This window comes from Brachyistius frenatus, unplaced genomic scaffold, assembly GCF_029030835.1.
Source record: "Brachyistius frenatus isolate BFR_SWC_R1_liver_20210118 unplaced genomic scaffold, ASM2903083v1 Contig_15, whole genome shotgun sequence".
Taxonomy (NCBI): domain Eukaryota; kingdom Metazoa; phylum Chordata; class Actinopteri; family Embiotocidae; genus Brachyistius; species Brachyistius frenatus.
Genome location: NW_027210614.1, coordinates 1,285,558 through 1,307,170, shown reverse-complemented (window position 1 = coordinate 1,307,170; position 21,613 = coordinate 1,285,558). Strand labels below are relative to the sequence as shown.

General features: G+C 39.9%; 1 protein-coding gene across 2 annotated transcripts in view; it reads left to right on the top strand.

Moving 5' to 3' along the window:
• The first annotated feature begins 395 nt into the window (after positions 1-395).
• zfhx3b (zinc finger homeobox 3b) overlaps positions 396-21,613 on the top strand; it is a 210,358-nt gene continuing 189,140 nt past the window's right edge. Inside the window, exons 1-2 of one of the 2 annotated variants that reach the window (XM_069693479.1) lie at positions 396-416; positions 17,164-17,199. The gene's annotated coding sequence lies outside the window, so the exon portion shown is untranslated. Of the gene's footprint in view, positions 417-874; positions 949-17,163; positions 17,200-21,613 lie in introns of those variants that run through there. The other variant, XM_069693478.1, reaches the window with a different exon arrangement.

Genomic DNA, 21,613 nt, shown 5'->3' with positions numbered 1-21,613 from the left:
TCAGGTGGAGTCAGTCTTTGGCCCCATCTCATGCACATCCAGAGAGAGAAGAAATATAGAATCCAAGAAGGGAAGGCTTTCCTTCTGAACTGAAATCGGTGACGGCTCGATAATAGGCTAAAACAACGAGCATGAGAGCGAAAGAGTGAGAGAGAGAGAGAGAGAGAGAGAGAGGGAGTAAGAGAGTGAGACAGAACGAGAGAGAGAGGGAACAGAGGAAGAAGAGGGGGGGGTACGAGAGAGGGAGAGAGTGGCAAGCATATTATAACTCATCCATGTGGATCACCCTAGTAGATTGGGAGCAATCCCTTGTTGAAATTGTCTTCTAAACACTTAGAGAGAAGGAGACAGAACGGAGCGGCCAGCCCATCTCAGTGTGCCTGTGTACTCTCACACTGCCTGCTATCCCAGCCAAGGTAGAGAGACCTCTGACAGACTGCTTGCATGTGTGTGTGTATTTCACTTTGCTCATGTGCGTGTGTCTGTGTCTTGTGAGCCAGCCAACTAGTGAGTGTATGCGTGTGTGTTTGAGCAAGAGGGAGAGAGAAGATGCGCGGGTGTGTGTGTGTGTGTGTGTGTGTGTGTGTGTGTGTGTGTGTGTGTGTGTGTGTGTGTGTGTGTGTGTGTGTGTGTGTGTGTGTGTGTGGGGTGGGGGGGTGTAGGGGGGTATTATGCACCCTGGATGTTCCTCGTGCTTTAAACAGCTGCCTACAAGCCCAGGTAGTGTGCGCCGGCTTCTAAATAAGCAGCACATTCACCGTCCCCTTCAGGACGGGAGGCTAGGCTGCAGAGTGTGAAATCAGACTAATACAGTGGCGTAGGGGTGAGCAGGAGCAGGAAGCAGCTCCTGCATGACTTACTTAGACTAGAGGTTTAGAGGACAAGAACCAGCAGAAGAAAAAGAGAGGATTGGACATCAGAGAGAAAAGAGAGAAAAAAGACAGTAAGGTCAGTAATTTCTTTTTGAATTTTTGCTCTGTGGATTCTTTCTTTCAGTGTACAGTACTTTGAGCACAGTTTATGTGGAGCTGGGACTGAGACTGTGACTGCTCTGATTTGCTGGAGAAAGTATTGATTCTTTGTAAGTTTGTGGGAAGTGTGCTCTTTTTGATCCTGCCAGGTGAGAGCAGATGGAAACACTGGATGTGGTGGGGCTGGCTTGGAGTGGCCCAACTGTTTACTTTGTGTGTGTGTGTGTGTGTGTGTGTGTGTGTGTGTGTGTGTGTGTGTGTGTGTGTGTGTGTGTGTGTGTGTGTGTGTGTGTGTGTGTGTGTGTGTGTGTGTGTGTGTGTGTGTGTGTGTGTAAGGATGTATAGTGTTCTTGTGTTTATATAACTTCATGCATAGGTGTCTAGATGTAGGATGGAGTACATTATGTACAGCCTGTGCAAAAAGAAAATGTGTTTTACAGTCAAGTCAACTGTGTGTGTGTGTGTGTGTGTGTGTGTGTGTGTGTGTGTGTGTGTGTGTGTGTGTGTGTGTGTGTGTGTGTGTGTGTGTGTGTGTGTGTGTGTGTGTGTGTGTGTGTGTGTACTGTGATGCTTCCCCTGTTCTAAATGACCGGGGCAGAGTTTCCGCCCAGTAGTGCTGGAGTGGACCAGATAACAGGGCTGGGAATAAAATGGGTCGTAACAGAGGAAAAAGGAAGAAAATTACTTTTTCATCCTCAGTTTGCCTGGATGGTGTTAAGACAGACACTGTATGTTTCAAACACACCGAACAGTCACTGTGTCATGTGGTGACATATTGCTCAACGAGAGGGTCAGTGCATACAGGTGTAAAAAAGACCACGTGACCATGGTGCACACACACAAGATGGTTTTCACACTTTTACTACAGAAAGTTGAGCTTACAATACAACATTCCTCAGATACAATAACATTTAATGGGGTAAGAATTGAAAGAATTTTGAAGAAGTTTTAAGGTCTCAAAAAAATGAATTCATAAGCCATCAATTTATGAATTTATAATTTTAACTTTTTATATATATATATATATATATATATATAGTTCTTTGTAAAAACTGAAAGACAATATATATCTGGCAAAGAATGTTTCCATCCCAAAGAGGATTTTGAACAGGTGCTAAACACTGATGTGTATGGGTATGTGGCAGCATTTAGATGTGTTTAGCCACACACCAGCACAGGAAAAGTGAAAAAGCCTGAACTACCAAATTGTCAGCAATACTAAAGACATCAACACAAAAATTTCAGCCATCCATCACAGCTGTCGGCCTGTTTCTGTGGCGACAGTGATTTATTCTAGGGCTGAAATCCATTTGGATTCTCTCTCTCTCTCTTTCTCTCTTTCTCTCACTCACTCACTCACTCACTCACTCACTCACTCACTCACTCACTCACTCACTCACTCACTCACTCACTCACTCACTCACTCATTCACTCACTCACTCACTCACTCACATTCACTGACACACTTAAACCCAAATACCATGCACAGCAACTCTCCCAGTGTTAATAAGTGTTGGTTTTTTTCCCAGTTGCAATTATTTGGAGTTGACATGTGTTGATTGGAGAATTATCTGTCCACTTACAGGGCTGACATGGCTCTGGGGCAGGTGTTCAACATATCAAATATGTTTTACTCTGGTGAGTGTGGGCTTTAACAGTGTTTATTTTTGTACTTTCAGAGCAATATTGACCCTGATAGTTTGGCAGTGAGTACAAATAATCAGAAGAGTCACAGTGCTTACTGACACATTTAAAGCATCAATGTGCAATTGTTTTTTCTCGAGAGAATACAATATTCATAACAAATACATGTTTCGTTTACTCTTATTCATGAATTGGATGGAAAATAATTATTTAAAATTTCAAAGTATGACAATATAACTCAACAGCATCACAGGCTGTTGGCCTTCAAAATGACTCCGAGGTTAAATCAGCAGCACATCTCAAAAACATTTCAACAAAAACAACACTTTGACTTTCATAAAGGTGAAAATTATTGCAGGGGTGATGTATCAGGCTGCATTCAATTTAGCCAGCAGATGTACTTCACTAACATGGCATAAAGTGTACTTACATTTAAAAGAAGTTGAAAGATGAAACATTTTCAAATTATTCTTGTGTTTGTATCTGAAGTTCAAGGGGTATTATGCAGTACTTCAATATTTAACAAAACCTTAACTTTCTTTCCAAATTGAGACTAAAAGACACAAAAAATAAAACTACTCGGTTCCATATTTTTCTCTTTGCTGTAAAACCCATTACATTTGAAGCTTTAATCCAATATGCAATTTTTTAAAAACTATCAATGTATTTTTCAATCATCTGCCAGGCTTTAGAGACAATATACTGTATATAAGTGAAGGCTGTCACACAGTGATGATCCAGATTCGTAGCTGCATAAATCCCACACAGGAAGTAGCAAGTATTCTTACAAGTGTACGAGACTATTTTTACACGTGTATTAGCCATGCACTTAGCTACTGTTGTGCTCACGACACAAACAGAGTAAATGTAGAAACATGAATCAAATCTGATATGTCGTGCTTCCACATACTGAGTGTGTTTGTGGGCGAGGATGAGGAGCAAAACAGATGCCTGCCACAATGCTGCTTTGCTCCCTTTCTTTATAACCCTTTCATTTCATTTCCTTTCTTTTCTCCACAGCTTCTCTGGTATTTTTTCATATGTCAGATGATAACTCAGGTCCTACACTGTGCTGGAAGATTTATAAGTCAACACACTGCCACTGTCCCCCTTCTGCCAACAAGCACACCTACTTCCCTAAGCTTATGTTCTAGCTCTAAGCCTTGGCCCTAGCCCTATGACTTCTCCCTAAGATTGGTGTGTGAATGTGTGTCTGGGGGTGTATGTACGTTTGTTTGTGCATGCAGTCACGTGACTATGTGCCCGCTGCTGTCGTATTGGCTGATGGGTATTTGTTCCACTGCTAAAACGTGATGATGCTACTTTTGCAGATGCATGGTCAGGAGCTGTCAGCTCTTAATATGTTTGTCTGTCTGCACAGCTATCTTGGATGTTGATCCGAGGTGGTCTGTGTGTATCTGTAGTCGAGCAGAGCAGAGAGTGTGCTGGGTCGTGTGCTCTGCACTGGTCTGGCCTGTGTACATCTGGAGGGGTGAAGCTAGCGCTGAGACTGAGGCTAGCCAGAGAGGTCACTCAGGCTCTGGGAGCCAGTAGTCTGAGCATGCCTTGTTAGAATGCGTCACAGAACACACACTACAGACGAAGAATACAGTTACCTGGTGGAGTAAAATGCATATCCTGGATGCTGATTACAAAACAATTACCATAAGAAATCATTCGTCTCTATTTGTTTTAGTAAGATAAACTAAAATGAACTTAAGATACCAATGAGTCATGTGGAAAGTCACAGACATCACTTTGAATCACTGATCCTTTTTGTGTTCTTTGTCATCAGCACGTCCAATTTTTCAGGCCAGTTGCCGTGCAAGTCATGTCTGAGGCCCGTGTGACTGAGGCTGTTGGTGCTTGTGCATAGTGTTTGAACTCCGTCTAAGGTCCGGGCCTTGCCATGATAACGCGCCAAACTTAGCTCTGCTCCTAAAATCCTGGATTAATGCCTGCTTTAAGAGCTTAACATGGTCAGCCATTCAAACATGCACTGGATTGACTGGGCTATCCTGGTTGCCTGTTATCTCCTCCAGAGTTTTACAAGCACAGTAGTCAGTTGTGGAGAATTGTAACAGCATCCCTGCCGGATGTTTCTTCATCCTGTGCACCACTGATGTGGTACCCTTCTGGAAAAACCTATATTTCTTATAAATATTTTTGTAAAAAAAACGTATCGCCTTCCTCTAAAAACATTGATCAGACATAATAATGTACATTTATGTGATACAAAATATAAATATTTGTCTTTTTCCATTCCACTCTCATTCAATTTCTTTTTCATTTAAATGCATAAATGTTTAATTTAATTTATTTTTTAAGTCAAAAGAGTCAATTAAAAGTGGGAGTGAACACTATGGCTAGTTTTTACAACTTTTAATAGCTGAATTGATTTATCTTTGCCAAATACAAAAAAAAAAATCTGTGGATTTCCTGTTTATAAATATGATGAATAAATAACTTCAAGCCAACAAAAACACTAGCTGGTACAGTATTACATTAACTAAATAGTTCTTTGTTTGTTTGTTTGTTTGTTTTTTCTTTTCTTTCCTTCTTTCTTTCTTTCTTTCTTTCTTTCTTTCTTTCTTTCTTTCTTTCTTTCTTTCTTTCTTTCTTTCTTTCTTTCTTTCTTTCTTTCTTTCTTCTTTCTGTCTTTCTATCCGTCTTTCTATCCATCTGTCTGTCTTTCATTTGTACAGTTACATTATAGACCAAACAGGCAGGCACACACATCATTTGTTTTTTCACAAGCTGGCGCCAGAAGGTTTTTCTGTATTTACTGAAGGTGTATATCCTTTTCCCTGTTCTTTTGTGTGAAGCATAGTGTAGTGCACAATACAATATAGAAAGCGAGATATGAGAAAAGAACTATTTGAATTCCCAGATTTGGTTGTGAGGCTTTTGTTAGCATATGAATACAGGTATGGTTGTTAGTGTCTTTGCTTTAGTCCTTCGATGATACAAACGCGTTTATTGGCTTTTCACAAAGACTGGCATCTGTTCTCCTCCTATAAGGTGTCCACCTCTCTGCTGTCTGTGTTGTAGAGCAACTGGGATTGGATGCTGGCTGCAAGTCTAAAGTGTTTACCGACACACAAAACCGCTGCATCTATAAAAAAAAATCACTGCTGCTTTAGACAGGATTTTCTTTCCATCTTACTAAAACAGGTGCATCTGTAAGTCTGATTTGCTTTGATGGTCAGAATTCCTTAGACAATGTGCAATGTCTAGTGGGGACTGTGAAAAATTGCACAGCCCCTGGAAGTTCTGAAATTACATCAAGCAGATAGGGAGGCTGATGCCTACAAGGGATTAGTTTAATTACATTAATGTCCCTGATTTATGAAATTCTGCTTGACATCCTCGTTGCCTCATTTGTTGTTGTTTCCACATTTGTTTGCATGTTAGGCTTGAGGTTCTTTTGCTTTAAATCAGTAATGTCCATTGGCTAAAAATACACTGCAATCATGTTGAGTTGCACAATGTCTGGAGTGCGTATGTTTGGTCATCTACTTCTTAGTATGGCTCATTACTGCAGTCATGTGCATAATCACTTCATGTTTTTCCTCACGTGTGAGTAACTTTTGCACCCTCATCTGTAAGCCCGACCAAAGATTGTGCTTTTTCAGCCATGCTATTTTGTGTAGTGTGTCACCCATGTCTACAGAAGGAGAATTACATCTTTTTTTCTTAAATCTTTTTTTGGTGACATAATGACAATCAGTTGGATTCATAATGAAAAGCTGTGTGTTGTAGAGTGGGCATGGTGGTTTGTTGTGTTGTTTTGTTTCATAAACTAGGCTTCTGAATTTACCAGAGCAGAATTTGTCATGATGATGTGCGGGCGCAGAAAAGACCGGAGCAATGCGTTGTGTTTCATGGTGCGCTGTGTGTAAGAGTAATGATGGTGGGGTTTGGTGCTATGTTGATTCCATCTTGGCTGTTCTGCAATAATTCAGGAGAGGAGGAGGGGCGGGTACAGGGGAGGCACCATTTTACTCCTCCAATCCTCCTCCGCCACCACTGGAATATAATCCGCTGTCTCCTGACCTTCAAATCATGCAGTGCTGCAGTCATTTCAATTGGCCCGGCCGCCATTAGTGTGAAATGTCCTCTAGCCACTCTGCTTCTGCACATGGAAGATTTCCTTTCTCCCAGCATGGCTCCCTCCTCTACTTTGCTCCTTCCCTCCATCTCGTATTCTCTCCACCATGCCCCCTGAAGCCTGGCTACGATGGAGGGTGGGAACCTCTTGCACTACGGAAATGAGCCACCACAGGAGATGCTGTTGGTCAAAAGACACGATGAAGAAAACACTCACTCCATTAAACTCTGATATGTTTGCATTGCACCATGTTCCTATAAAAAAAAAAAAAAAAATGTTTTAGCACATATCTTACACAATAAATGTTTGTTTTACAGGGTGTGCTTTTCTAAATGATTTAGTGCACGTGTGACCTTTACATATGAACATGTAAAATGCAGATGCTGACATGCATTTATTTTAAAGATTACAAATTTTGAACGGATATTTCACTAAAACTTCTAAGTTGTTTGAGTGATTTTGACAATACGAATAATTTTGAATTGCAATAAATACATAACCAAAATTATTGAAACATTTGTTTTACCATCAAATAATCATTCTCTTACCAGTGGTGATATTTTATTTCGATCCCAGACCCAACAAATGCATCTTAAGGGTGTTATGGACCGACAGTTTGTGCTTGCAGGCTTTGTTGGCACATGCTGAGGGGAGATCCTTTGGCCAAGTGCATTTCATTTAGGGAGCAGCCGGTGCCTCCCCTTATCACACTGAATTGAGGGAAGAAGATATACTGAGTGGGGGATAGAAATCACATGCCAAAGCTCAGCATGTGTTATGTTGCTAGTAGATAGATAGATAGATCAATTATTGAAAGAGGACATATTTGATATGATCTGAATATTAAAAATATATCAGAGGGCAAACAACATTCATGGCTGTCTTCAGATCTGTGCTGAGAGATGTGTGTCAAATCTCCAGAGAGATGCTTTATTCAGAAGGGTCAAGGGGTTCTCTGACTGCTTGATAAGATATGTTTTTTTATTTTATTTTTGTTAGTCATTTAAAAAAAAAAAAGTAGTGTAAAAATGTCAGCAGTACCTTTCAAAATTATGTTTATTATCACCATGCCTCATGAATTATTTTTCTTCCATATTCATAACTACAGATAAATATCCTATGACCTAGAATTCATCTCATGATAAAACATCATTACAGAAACACACACATCTCAACATTTTCATATTTTTCCTGTTTCCAAGAGATGTTGTTTTCCTGGTTGTACTCTGAGTGATTTCGGCTCACCCTGTCACTGCTTATTATGTTTCTAGGACAATGACAGCTGGAAATGTGTACCTTTGTATACATATGCCTGACTGTGTGCCAGCTCTGGGAAAACACTGACCCAGGTGCAGTGGGCGAACTGATGAGATTTGTTTACATAGATAGCCATTGTGTCCCCTGGTCTTATACAAGTCCTCATCTGAAACCTTCCCTGAAGTCTATTTCTCCCGACTGGCTGTTATTACATACAGTGTTTGTGTTTATGATTAATGACCCCACTGGGGTATATCCATAATGCTGTGACCTCAAGGTAAAATTGAAATGCATGCACTAGATGTAGAGCATTCGTATATTATTGCCCAATATACTTAGCAGCCATTACATTTGTTGGCACTGGTGAAAATAAAACAGAGGGCTATGAGGGTTCAAATCAACAAGGCCACTCTAAGAAATGGACTTATTGGAATTGCATTAAGTTGATTAGACCAAGAAATTAATACTATTTACAATGGAGCAGTGTTAAACACTCTTGTTTCTCCCAGCTATAGGAGTGCATTGACAGTCGGTCAGCATCAATTAAATATCCTGATCTGTATATCCTCAGAGGCCGGACTTGTTGTCTTCTAATAAAGCTAGTCTGTGGCAGCAGAATGTTTCATTTCCTCTTGGAGATTGCCCTCAGTAATGCAGAGTGCTTATCATAGTCCTGAAAAAGGACTGCAACAACACAGCATTCAGATGCTTGATACCCAGATCAACCTGAGGCCAGTGCTTATAGCACTTCTGAGCAGCAGTTGGATTTTTTTTGTTTAGTTGCATTGAACAATGACCCTTTTGACTCAAAAAACCTCTAATCAGCTTTACTGTGTCTTTGGTTCTGATGTTACATACTGTACGTTGTTGAGTTAATAGTTATGTTAAATATATTGGTATGGGTTTTCATTTAATGTAATTCTTTTTTTTTTAGAGTGTTTGGAGGGATACATTGTATTTTGGGGATATTAGGAGTGGCTGTATGTGTCTGCTTGTGCAGATGAAAATGAAAAATGGGGTCTGGGAAGGACAGGGTTGTGAGGGGGCCAAGCTGTCCCTGGCCATTCATTCTCTCTGGCCCCCCTGTCTAATTAATGGGCCACGTTCATACACGTTATTGCACCAGAGGGTCTGTCACTCATTAATCATGTGACCTTCTGTGGCACATAATGACCTTGGAGGAGTAGATCAGCTGGAGATGGCTGAAGCTGTGGAATTAAATTGTTTCTGGAAGTGGTCATGGTCACATCAGGCACTTTAACGGCCTCTCTGCACAGGCCCCCTCCTGTTACACATCGGCCTGTGTCTCACCCATATGTCCTCGCAGGCTGTGCCACAGGGATGGGCAGTGGAATTTCAAACACTGGGGCTCGGGATTAGAGTAGGCAGGGGATGGAACCAATGTTGAACTCAAATCACTCAGTTATGACTTTATTGGCTGATTTTCTGCATGACCACTGCCTGTCACTCTGCAAATCACTCAAAAAAAGAGCTAACTTGTGCCAACTTCCCTCATCAAAGTTCTTTATTGTAGCTCAGAACTTTTCTCAGGAAAACTCCAAATTTAATCAAATTATTATTCACTTAGTTTCAATATAGGCCATAGAAATCAGATGCTGCTGGAGGTTGCAACCTGCTAGCAAATTGTGATGCGGTTTCTGTACACGGTCGTTTCATACAGCAGCTGGAGGAGTAGAAACCACGTGTCTTACAGCACTAGTTTAGATTTTGTTTTTGTGCCACATCACATGATACAGTATCAGATGCAGCTGGAATTTGGAGCTGGAATTATAATTTGATTAATAGATAAGTAAACAGAATTTTTTTTCATCAATTTTGGTTATTCATTTCAGTCATTAATTAAGCTAATTGCCAAATATGAGGAATAAACCACTGCAATGCAAATGTAGGCGAGGGTGAAGTATTTAAAACATGTTTTAAACATAGACAGTTTAAATTGACACACTTCAAGTAAAAGTAAGTCTGACACTCGTTTTTTCACGGAGACTTGAAAGATGCAACTCAGGTGGCTTGCTTAATTTCCTCTGGCAGGAAAGGACCCATAATGAAGAAAACGCAGTCATCCTTAGCATCTGGATATTGGAGCCGCTAGGACAGGAGTAATATCTGCTCTGCTTTGTGATCCCGGCTTCAGCTTCCTGTGTTAACTACAGTCTAAATCACCATTTTGGTGTAATAAATATTTTGTGAATTGAAGAAATCAAGCCTCCATATAATATAGGCATGAATGAGTGTGGCCTTGTTCAATAAAATATTTTAAATAATATGCTACAGGAGGAAACCATACTGTCAATTTGTTTAGTTTGTTATCAAAGATGACACAAAGATGATGAGTTAAATTACGAGTTTAATTATGCAACACCTTGTGCCTTTCAGTTTTTAATAAGGCACTGATATAAGCTTTCTAATTGCATAACGTTGGAGATGGATCGAGAAAGCCAGGTGTTGTCTGTGAATGCTGATGCTGTCTCAGGAAATGATGAGTGTAGACTCCAGTGGAATCATTAAGTGGAGAAAATCTGTGAGCTAAAGACGATTCCCTGGGGCACTCCCCAGTTCATATGCACACAAGATGACTTAGTTCTTCAACGCAAAGAAAGAAACCAGTTAACAAGAAAAATCCACCTACTGTTTGACTCAGTAGGTTTACGTGACACTGTGCTTTTACACACATGTTGTTCTACTTTACATCACTTTGTCTACGTGACCACAATGTGAATTAAAATATGTTGTATGTTTAAAAAAAACAACTTTAATTTCATTTGAATTTTTAGAATTCTTCCATTTCTCCCACAGTAAGTTCCAAAAACTGAACGAGTAAAAAGTAGGACAATATGTTTAAAATAGTCTGATATCATTATCATTATCAGGCACAATCTAAAGTTGTTCTACCTGGAGGAAGGACATATTGGAGAACAAGTGAGTGAGGGTGATTATCACACTGTCTCATGGCTGACGCAAGTACAGCAATTATATTTTGATAGCTACCATATTTATAATTAACTATTTGAGAAAAAATATAATTTCACCATGTGTCCAAAGTTTAAACGCTGATCTCGTTATGTGGCTGCCACCTCCTGTTCACAATCGCAGCATTAAAATGTTGGCTTTCTTCTCAGTGACATTGAAATGGAGGGATTTTGTTTATCCCCGTCTTTGTTTATTTAACATTTTGCTCAGCGGGGGAGTTTCAGATAGATTGTTTTCAAGACAGTCCCTGCAGACAGCGAGCAAACACTCTACAGCTTCATCAAACAGAACAATCTTCAACTTTCCCCTTCTGCAGTGTGCAGGGAAATGTGACTGAGAGCAACATCATAATGGAATATGATTGAAAATGATCGTCATAATTTTTCTCTCTGAGTCTGTAACAATATGCTAGCACTGTTTTTTAGAGGATTTATTTAGAACCATGTGTAAGTGTAACCTTACACTGGAAAAAAAAACAACTGATGGATGAAAACATTTCATTTTCATGTGGCAAACATTTGCAAGTTGTGTTTTTAATGGATTCACGCATGTGTGATGGCTGGTAGATGTAGATGGATTGTTTTATTTCCTCACTGAGAAAGCATCAACAGACATTGGGGCACATGAAATTCAACATGAAATACAGAGAAGGAGCTAAAACAAATCTTTGTGAACCGAAGTGAATTTTCCTCTGAGTTCAGAATTGAGTTCATTTCACATTTGTGACTCCTCTTTATGTAAATGTTAGGCAGACTAGTGTGAGAACAGTCGTATTTTTTTTTGCATTTTAAAATATATTTTTGACTAAGGAAAAAAAATCCATTGTCAAAAATAGTATGTTTCAGTGTAAGCATAACGATGTTCAGAGCTTGGTAGGGACAGTCATGAACCTTTGCAACTGTACTCATTAAAACATAAAATCAGACCCACACAAGCACATATGGAGACCACACCATTATCCTCTCTCCCTCTGTTACCACCCTCTGTCGCTCTCATTGCCGTCTACCTTCTATCTCTCCTTCCACCATCTTTCTCCTTGTTGCAAGTGCAGACTTGATTAATATTTTCCACTGTTCCGTAACCATGGCAATAAGGTCACTGCATATGATACTTAATTGAATCTTCCCAGTGCTTTTGTGTGCGCCTCCAGTGTCCGGACAATAAAAATTTTCCGCTGATGACTCCAAGCCCTTTTTCCTCCACCCCCCCCCCCTTCACCCACCACCCCATCTTTCTTTTCATTTTGTGCCCCATGAATTTATTCATTTGTTTCCCCTGCTACCTCTTTCTTGTACTCCCTTTCTTTCTTGGCCTCTCTCTGACCTAGTCTTCCTTGCCCTGTCATAGCGTTTTACTCTTCTTTTTTTTTCCCCTCCAACATTGCTCTTGTGCATGTGCATTGTCCCTTCAGAGGGATAGTGACACTGTTATAGTGCAGAGCCAAATTCAGCTTGTTGTTGTTCTTTTCTGTTTATACCCATATGCTGGAACAACACTCGATGACTTATTGCTTTTTAATGCCAGAGTAATGCACAGTACACAGTTCCTCTTTTCTAGTCCTTTTTAAAAAAAAAATTTTTTTAGCTCCACTCATATTTCTTTGTATGTTGCTTACTCCTTTTCTCCCCATGCTTCATTTGCATACTCAAATCAGACTCAGGCACAATCGTTAAATTGATTTCAAATGACACTGATGACTGAAGTGGGGAAACAAAAAGCCCGGCAGCGAGGGAACCGTTGGGACACAAAGTGAGCCACTGACACCGGGCACTCTCTGAGCAGATGTTCTGATTAATGCCTAACAAATTGGGGTCCTCTAAGATCTGGACTTAAGTGGGAGACACGTTCACTCTTCACCTAACACATGGACCAACACATAAACACATGCTAACTGAGTCTTTGTTCATGGAAGTATGGAGGCTAATCCATGACAAGAGGGGGTACAGGTTCACAGGGAGAAAACCCTGGAGTGGATAAAGAGTGGAGTGGAGAAGAGGAGGTGGTGGTCTGTTTGGGTAACTGGCTTTTCAGTGCAATATGATAGACGTAGAAATAAAATATACGCTTTATCGATGTGATTGCCCTGGATACATTTTCATTTTTGCACTTATTTATTCAGCTTTGTGCACAGCTTTGTCTTGGACAAAAGAAATCAGCCAATTCTGTTCTATATTATCGAATGCAGTGAATATTATGCCACTATTAACTTGCACAATACAAACAAATGAGTCATAATAAGATAAAGTTGAAAATCAATAGCATATTCAAACCCCCCAAAAAATGTTTTAGTGCTACTTGGCAGGGCGTTTTCCTGAAAGGTCCATTTTTGTTTATGTTCCTCGACAGGAAGCACACTTTTTTTTTTTCTAATAAAAGTGTGGCAGTGATCTTGAGGCTATCATTAGACTCAAATAAAGCAGAGGAAGATGCAGTGAAAGACGGGACAAAAAAAAAAAAAAAAAAAAAGAGTCCACATCAGATTTGACATATGCACCATAAAATAACCATTAGCAGTTACCTACAATCTGAAGTGACAGTCTATCAATAATGTCACTCTGGAAATGGGACAGGTTTGTTGCTGTCTTTAAATCACCAGAAACTCCATATAGCAGAAGAGCATGCAGGTATAGGAAATGCATTAAGGCCTGATGTTAATGGGTGTGGTGGGAGCAGGGGAACACCAGGGGCACAGGGGGACATTGCTCACTTCTCAGTGGGTCACAGGCTCGATACATCTGGGGCTCAGACTTAGAGAAAATATCTATAGTGATTAAACTTGTGTGTTTTCTTCTCAGAACTGAAAAATGTATTATAAAACAAATATTTAAATAACAATAAATTATTAGGTCTATTCAGTGTTTACCATTATATAATATTAATACATATGGCAAATACTTTCCATAAAAGGTTATTTTGTTACCTCTTTTTCATCCAACCAACAGCAGAGTAATCTCTTTAAAACTGTAGAAAATTGTAGCATTAAAATGACATCTTTCATTCAATATAAAGTATACCATCTCCAAACTCAACCTCATGCAATCTCTTTAAGCATGCACAAAGCAAACTCTGTCACTTTCAAAGATATGCAAACATGCATGCAAACAAGCACAAGCATCTGCCCCCTTCCTCCCTGATGGGGCATTTGTGTACAATCAAACTTTGTCTTGCATATGAATGGAACTGTTGATGAATGGGACATGCACACAGTGTCTGGCAGCTTTGAAAGCTGAGAGCAGAGCACACTTCCTTTCTACTGCCATGTTTAATATGGAAGCACGTGGAGGCTATAGTATGCCCATCTGCTCCTCACACGCGCCCCTCAGCCTCAGCATTTCTACCATGTGCTCTGGCGTAACAGGCCAGCATTATAGCAACAAGTGTCTCCACATTACCACGCTTGCCAGCTCCCCTTACTTGGCAGCGAGCCTGCTAAGCTGCCCGCCCCCTTATGAGAAAAAGACTTGATTGTGCCAGGGGAGACAGCTTAGGGGGCAGACCGGGAAGAGGGGCGAGGAGGGGGATTTGATTTACATACTCCTGCTTATGTGACACTCATCTGATTTTAAACAGCTCCAAAGCAATTAAGGGTCATTAGTCCTTTTGTTTTTTTGTTGTGGCACAATGTAGCAGTGATGGAATCTGAGGCGCAGTGCGCCCTGTGGGGGCTGCCTGTGGGAATGTCAGCACTATACAGGGTCTGTCTCCCACCCTTCCTCCCCACTTATGTCTGCTCCTCTGCCACTGACACAGCTTTCCTCTGTGTGTAAACAAACACTCAGCACCAGCCTGGCACTGCAAGGGAAGCCACTTTGGCAAAGACCCAGCTCTGGATTGTGCAGCTGGTGATGGTGCGAGCTCAGGGGGCAGGCTGCTTATCCCACTTGTCCTGATCATGGCAACAATTTCTTTCATATAATATCATCTGCAAATTGGCGGCATGTGATTGTATTTGTTTCATGGGAGAACGCATCCTAGCACAGAGTAAATGATAATGCCTTGATTTGAATTGTAGCTCTTATTTTATTTTTAGACATCACTTACAGAATGAAGAGTAAGCATACTATAAATCCATTGGTTTTGTGAAATACACCTAAATGCCTATAACCGCACAATTTAAACACAAATTATGATTTTGTTTCTCTGCACAGATGAAGCAGTCATGTCTTTTTTGATTGCATTCTTTATGCTGACTGTACACTACACTGACCAGCGAGTTGAAATGAATAATATGAAATAATACAAAATATGCTCCTGAATATAATAGTCTTCTAAAGAATGGATGTGATGAAGTAGGTATTTTAAATAAGATATAATGCAGAAAATAACATTGCCTCAAGGTCAATCGTGCAACTGTAATGAAGGCAGAGATGTATTCTTCAATATGTTTATGTCTGTATCTTCCATTACTCACCTCGCATGCAGGGCTGTGTTAAGCACCCCTGCTACTGTGAAAAGGCAGCAAAAAGACAGGTATGGTATAGAATGTGAATGTTCACTTGTTCATTTGTGTGGCTGTAAGACCCTCTTCAGCTGGTATAGAAAAACACTTACTGCTAATGTAAATAGCAAGGCAGCATAAATCAGGAGACACGCGCAGCCTGGAAGAATATCGTGTAATAGTTATTGCAAAATGAAGTGGCATTGGGATCAATATCCCACTATATCTCACTCTGGCGTAATGGCGCAAGGGGAAGCTGGAGGCCAAGGGAGTCTGGTCCCTCCACCCCACCACGGGCCTATAAATCTGCCTGACCTGCAGCCCGTTTATTAAAGTACATACACAATCGGCAGCAGCCATCCAAAAATACAAGCTTACTTACTGACCTGGAGTCAGGGGAATGGAGGCCTTTATCTTGTCTTAGGGCAGGGCTTAAAGGCTGATTGGCATCATCACATTATATTGCAGAGAAAAACAGGGAAGTGATACTTCAGCATTAATATCATTTTAGAATAATGTTTTAATGCCATCACAGCAGGGAATACTGCAGATTAGTTTCTGACTGTTGAATTTGTGCGTAGCTTTTTATAATCTGTTTATTCATACATTTTGGTGTCTGTTTGTCTTTTATTTATCGTATTTTAAGGCAAAACTTTTCTGCGCTAGAGTGAGGTGATTAATTACGCTCTCTAAACTGTGGATTATTCACCAACATTAAACTATAGTGTATTGTTCGCTGAGGAATTTGCAGTGCTGTCAGTAATTAATTCATAAAAAATGAAAGGAGAAATGAAATTATTGCCAAGGTCGTGATTCCGAGGTTGAGATTTTCCCTCTTGAAAATGTTCTTGTCGGGCCGCACAGCCACAACTGGTTTGTTTTTGGTTCAGCATGGTGAGTAGTTTGGTACTGTGTGTGTCGTTTGTTTTGACTGAGCGACGTGTCATTCTCACAATCATACAAAAGACCAACGGGAAAATAAAGGCATTAAACACATAATACAAATGCAATGTTTGTCATAGCAGCAGGGAAAAAGCCGTTTTTGAAACAAGTTTGTATTTGAGTGGGCAATGTTTTGTAGCACCTAATAGTGTGCTGTATACACTATTCTGACCTTGTGAGACAAGTCATAGAGTAATTTGTGCTCCGGTAACAGAGTTACTGTTTGAGGAGCAGTAATTCTAAAGATTTGAAAATTTTGAATGACTAAGGAACAATGTGCTGGAGTCTGTTTGGGTTTTTTGTGTGAGCTGCTGTACAAAAGGGTTTTGAATGACATGAGAATGCAATGGATTTATAAAAAGAGGAGTAGTTTTTGATTTACATCAATATTTTTTTTTTCTGAGTAAGAGAAGACTTTTAGTTGGCTTTTATGTATTTTATGCATAATGTGCATTTGGAGTGTCCTTTTCTTGCCTTCAGGTTGTAATATAACTTCATAACAAACAGTACGGAGCCTGCAGACAAAAATGAGTGCAAAATAACAATATCATGATAATGACTGTGATTTTCCAGATTATTCAGGTTTTATCCATTCATATACAAGATCTTGTTGCACGTTTAGTACAGCCTGAGGGCAGACATTATTGGTCACTAAAGGACATTGGCAGAAGGTTATGAATAGCAATTGTAATAAGCTAACACATGCAGTGTGAGACTTGTAGTTCACTTGTGTTTCTTTAGAGACAATTGTTTGATGGATATACGATTGAGGACTGTGGACAATGATACACTTCTCTTTTGTTTTGCAGGACTGTGAAGGAAGTCTTTTCTCTGCTTCACTGTTGGTAAGTGTTTTCTTCAAACCTTTTTTCTCATCACATGTATGAGACTTTAGGGGAAATATTTTCTTTGAGGAAAGTTTGTGTTTTATAGATTTCATCTCCAAACAAACTCTTGATGACTTGACTGAAGAGAAGTATCAGCCAAAGACAGTTTCAGGGATGAGAGAGGTTGTGCTGAACGTCTTCACTGATAACATCCATTACATCTACGTATCCCCTTCTCTCTAACCCATACCACATAATTGTCCTTGTAAGATTCTTTTTTCGGTAAAATATTTGGATTCAACCTCGTCCCCATACTGAATAATTCATAGCCTGAACGTTTGTCTTCAATTTTATTTAATTGATTCTAATTCTAATATATAACCTGATGATAAATGAAAGCAAGTATTACTAGGACATCTGTTGTTTTTTCCCTCATAATTACATTGTTTGCGCAAACTGTGAGTGGTGAGTGAGTCAAAGATTACTAGCAGAGAATCTGATATAAAATATATTTCTTACAATGAACTGAAATAGATTTTTGTTCACAAGCTCTACTTAAAATATAGTTGTGTGCAAAAGATTAGGCAAATTGCACATTTTGTTGATTTGAAAAATACAAACCCTGCAGTAAACAGACACTAAAACAACATAATTCCTTCAAATATTAATGCACTCTCATTATTTTTATTTTTATTAATTTTAAAACAGAAACAAATTAAACAACCGTGTGTCTTTTATAAAGTTGAGACTCTTGTAAAGTCTCAGAAATTAGTTAACTGGCTTTTTTTGGCTCGACTCGTTGAAGCGGGTGAAGAAATGTCTTTTCTCTGAGTCCTTAATCCTTGTGGTAACATTTAACTATGGGCTAAGCAGTTGACTGAGGATCTGAAAAGGAAGCTATTTGCTGCCTACAAAACAGAGAAAGGCTGTAAAAAGATATCAAAGCACTTCCACCTTGCAATTTGCATTAAGAAAATGTCAGGAACTGGGGAAGTCAATAGAACATCTGCAAGACCAAGAAATTGTTCAGATAAAACTGCATGTCTGTTGAGCCATACGACTGTGAAGGAGCAGCTGCTGACACAGGAGTGATGGTGCACAGTTCCACGGTGCAGCGTTGATGCACAGACAGAGTTTACATGAAACGGTAGAAAGAAACTTTACCTGCCACCTCCTCACAGAAGTCAACTTCTAAAAAATGCAAAGCAACATCTGGATAACCCAGAGTCATTTTTTGAAACAAGTGCTACAGACAGATGATATTAAATTTGTGCTCCATGTCCAGAATCTCTAAAGGTGTGTTGGTATAACAAAAGGAGCTGCGCCTCACCAACTGCTGAGAGTGGAAATTCTTTGGGGTTGTTTAGCAACGAGTGTCACAGATATAGGGAGGGATGGATTCCACTCAATATTAGCAAATTCTGGATGCAAATTTCATTCAGTTATCAAATAAACTGTCACCGAAAAGAAACTGACTTCTAAGACAGCACAATAATCCAAAACAGAGCTCTAAATCCACCATGAATGGCTTGAAAAAATGGCCCTCCCAGTCCCCTGGCTTGAACATCATTATAAATCTGTAGCAGATCTTAGAAAAGATCCGTGTGCCAGATAGCCTAAAAACATATCAGGACTTAAAGTGATCTGCAAGGAAGAGTGGGTAAAAATTCCTTTATCCAGACTAGAACAGCTGGGAAAAGAAATGTTTGCAATACTGCTGTGTTTATATTCACTTTTTTTTTTTCTTTCACTCCAACAAATGAACAAAAATGCAATTAGTCCAAAGGTGTCCAAACTTTTGCATAAAACTGTTGAGAAGTAAATTAAGTAAATAGATAGCCATATAATTTGTCCCAAGGTAGCATAGGTAAAAGAGAGGTCTACATTTAGTTCTTGTTCTAAAAATGCAATATGACAAAAATAATGATGAAACATGACAAGAGCACAATTAATTTTTATTTTCATATATGAACTAATGTATAACACGATCATGATTGTTTGAGCATTTTCATTTATTGTTCTTTTTAAAATAATCGAAACATAACACTGACCAGTCCAAAAAAAATTGTTTTTATTAAGCAGTAATAAACTGTAATCTTTTTTACAGCATATATTTATAAGAAATATATTGGAATGTTAGATTTAAGCAATAAGTGTCAAAATCAAATTATTACCAGATATAACAAAATCAGATGATGATATATTGCCAGTGAAGTGTGCAAAGATAAATCTTACAAAATTAAGAACTCAAACGAAACCAACATTACTGTCACACATCTTGCATATATACTCTGAATTTTAAAAGACTCACATCAGAGCTGGACTGATGTTAAGGCAAGCTAATACTTATAAAAATACTAGTTGTTCTTTTGAGATCATTTTATCTAACCAGTTTAATATGAACTGACAATTTAAGCAATTCATCCTAATAAGTTGTCTATATTGAGCAGTTGCACTAATCAACCCCAGTGAAATGGTACTTAATTTTCCTTTAATTCAATAATCCACTCAAGTGTTATTTTATAGCTGTGAATAACACTTACATTAGCGCATGTGCATGATCATTTGTTTGATTGCATACACACAGGCACATGTACATGCACATCACTTTGGACAGCCATTACAGAGTAGTTTAATTGTCAGCATCTTCATACATCTTGCACGCTGTTCTTTAGTGAACTTGACCTTTTATATGCCTTCTCACACACAAACACGCACCGTGGGCACCCGTTCTTCAACCTGTCACTGCCCTGACCTTGAACCTGGAAGGGTTAGCATTTCAGGGGACAAAGGTGAGGATGGTCTGATCGTATAGATTAGAAAAGAAGCCGATTTTAAAGTGTGACCTTGACAGAAAGGATGAGGGAATGAGCGAAGGCCAGACCAAACAGCACTACAAGGCTGCTTGTACCACAGGTGATACTCTTAACAAGGCCTAATGTGTGGAAATCACATGTAAATGTGTTGACCTTTGCCCTCTGTGTGTTAGGATCTGTGACCAGTAGCTAACCCGTAATCCTCTCCTAAATGATTTGACAATAGAGAGATGTATTGATCTGGGCAGTCTTCTGGCAAAAGGGTCAAGAGCCTGACGCACAGCCTGAGTCTTCTGAGTGTCTGTAGGTAGAGTGGCGTTACCATTACTGAAGCTCCCTTTGTCTGTCCACCACCTGTAGTCATGTGCTGCTTTATGTGTGGATTAGGCTTCTGTTTCAATTCCTGGGACAGACGAGCTTCATACGCCTGGTCCCACGTCACTTGCTTCGCTACGTTAATTGGGATTACAAAGAGGCTATGTGTAAAAATGGACAAAACAAACACATTAGGGGTCATATGACAAGCTCAGGAAATAGCTTCTTTTTCTCTTTAAGACGGCACAAATTGCTTAAAGTAAAGCTTATGCCTTGGAGCTCTGGTTACCTACACCATCAAACACCCCCCTTTCAACAAAATAACATATGTCTGCAAACTCCCTCTCAGAGCCCCTAGCTTTCCCCACTGTGCCTGGGCGGCTGCTCTCCTCTGGGCTCACCCGGAGAGGATTGGCCAGCTCTCACATCTGGCCAGACAGAAGAACAGAGAAAACACAAGGAAATTCTCCCGCTGACCACTAGTTCCCCCTTCTAGCATAATGAAACCATCCCTCTCTCTCTCTCTCTCTCTCTCTCTCTCTCTCTCTCTCTCTCCCTCGGATTCTTTTGGAGTGAGCGGTGATAGAGAAACATCTGGAAGGAGCAGCAGTTTTCTTTCTCTGTGTTTTTTTGGGGAGATTTAGGCCCCCGATAATCCGTCTCCCTCCTCATTAAAGGAGCTGAATAAACACAGGCCTCTTCCAGTTGTTCCTATGAATTTCCTCACCAGGCGTCAGGAGACCCGAGCAGGGGCTACTGGATCAAAGCTGCCGGCAGCCCCATGTGTGCAGAGAGTGAGAGTGCGTTCCGGGGTTGGGCCCATTACCTCTCTCCCTGGGAACCACGGAGACTCCTAGGTCACTGGCTGTCAGCTCCTTGGCCCAAGCTCAGCAGAGGAGGAGGAGGAGATGGGGGGAGGGTGGAAAGGAAAGAAGAGGAAAGGAAAGAAGAGGAAAATAAAATACGTTAACAAGAGGAGATCCAGGATTACTGAAACTGTGATGTTCAAGAGGGTGTTGTGACAATTTGTAGGTTGATTCACAACAATTTTGTTGTTGTTTTACGTGAACTGTTTTTGTGTTAACAGAGGTGATCACTTATATTTGAGACCTATATGCATTGACTTAACTCTGCAAAAAATTGTGCAAAACAAAAAATATTGAAGTGCCTGTGTAAAACCCTGGTCACAGGTATTGCAACATTGTGAACAGAGCAAACACATTGTGCAAGTTTGTGTCTGTGCCACTCTAAAGCATTGACCTTAGTGTGACATTAATTTTCTAATTCCCTGCACTTCCTGG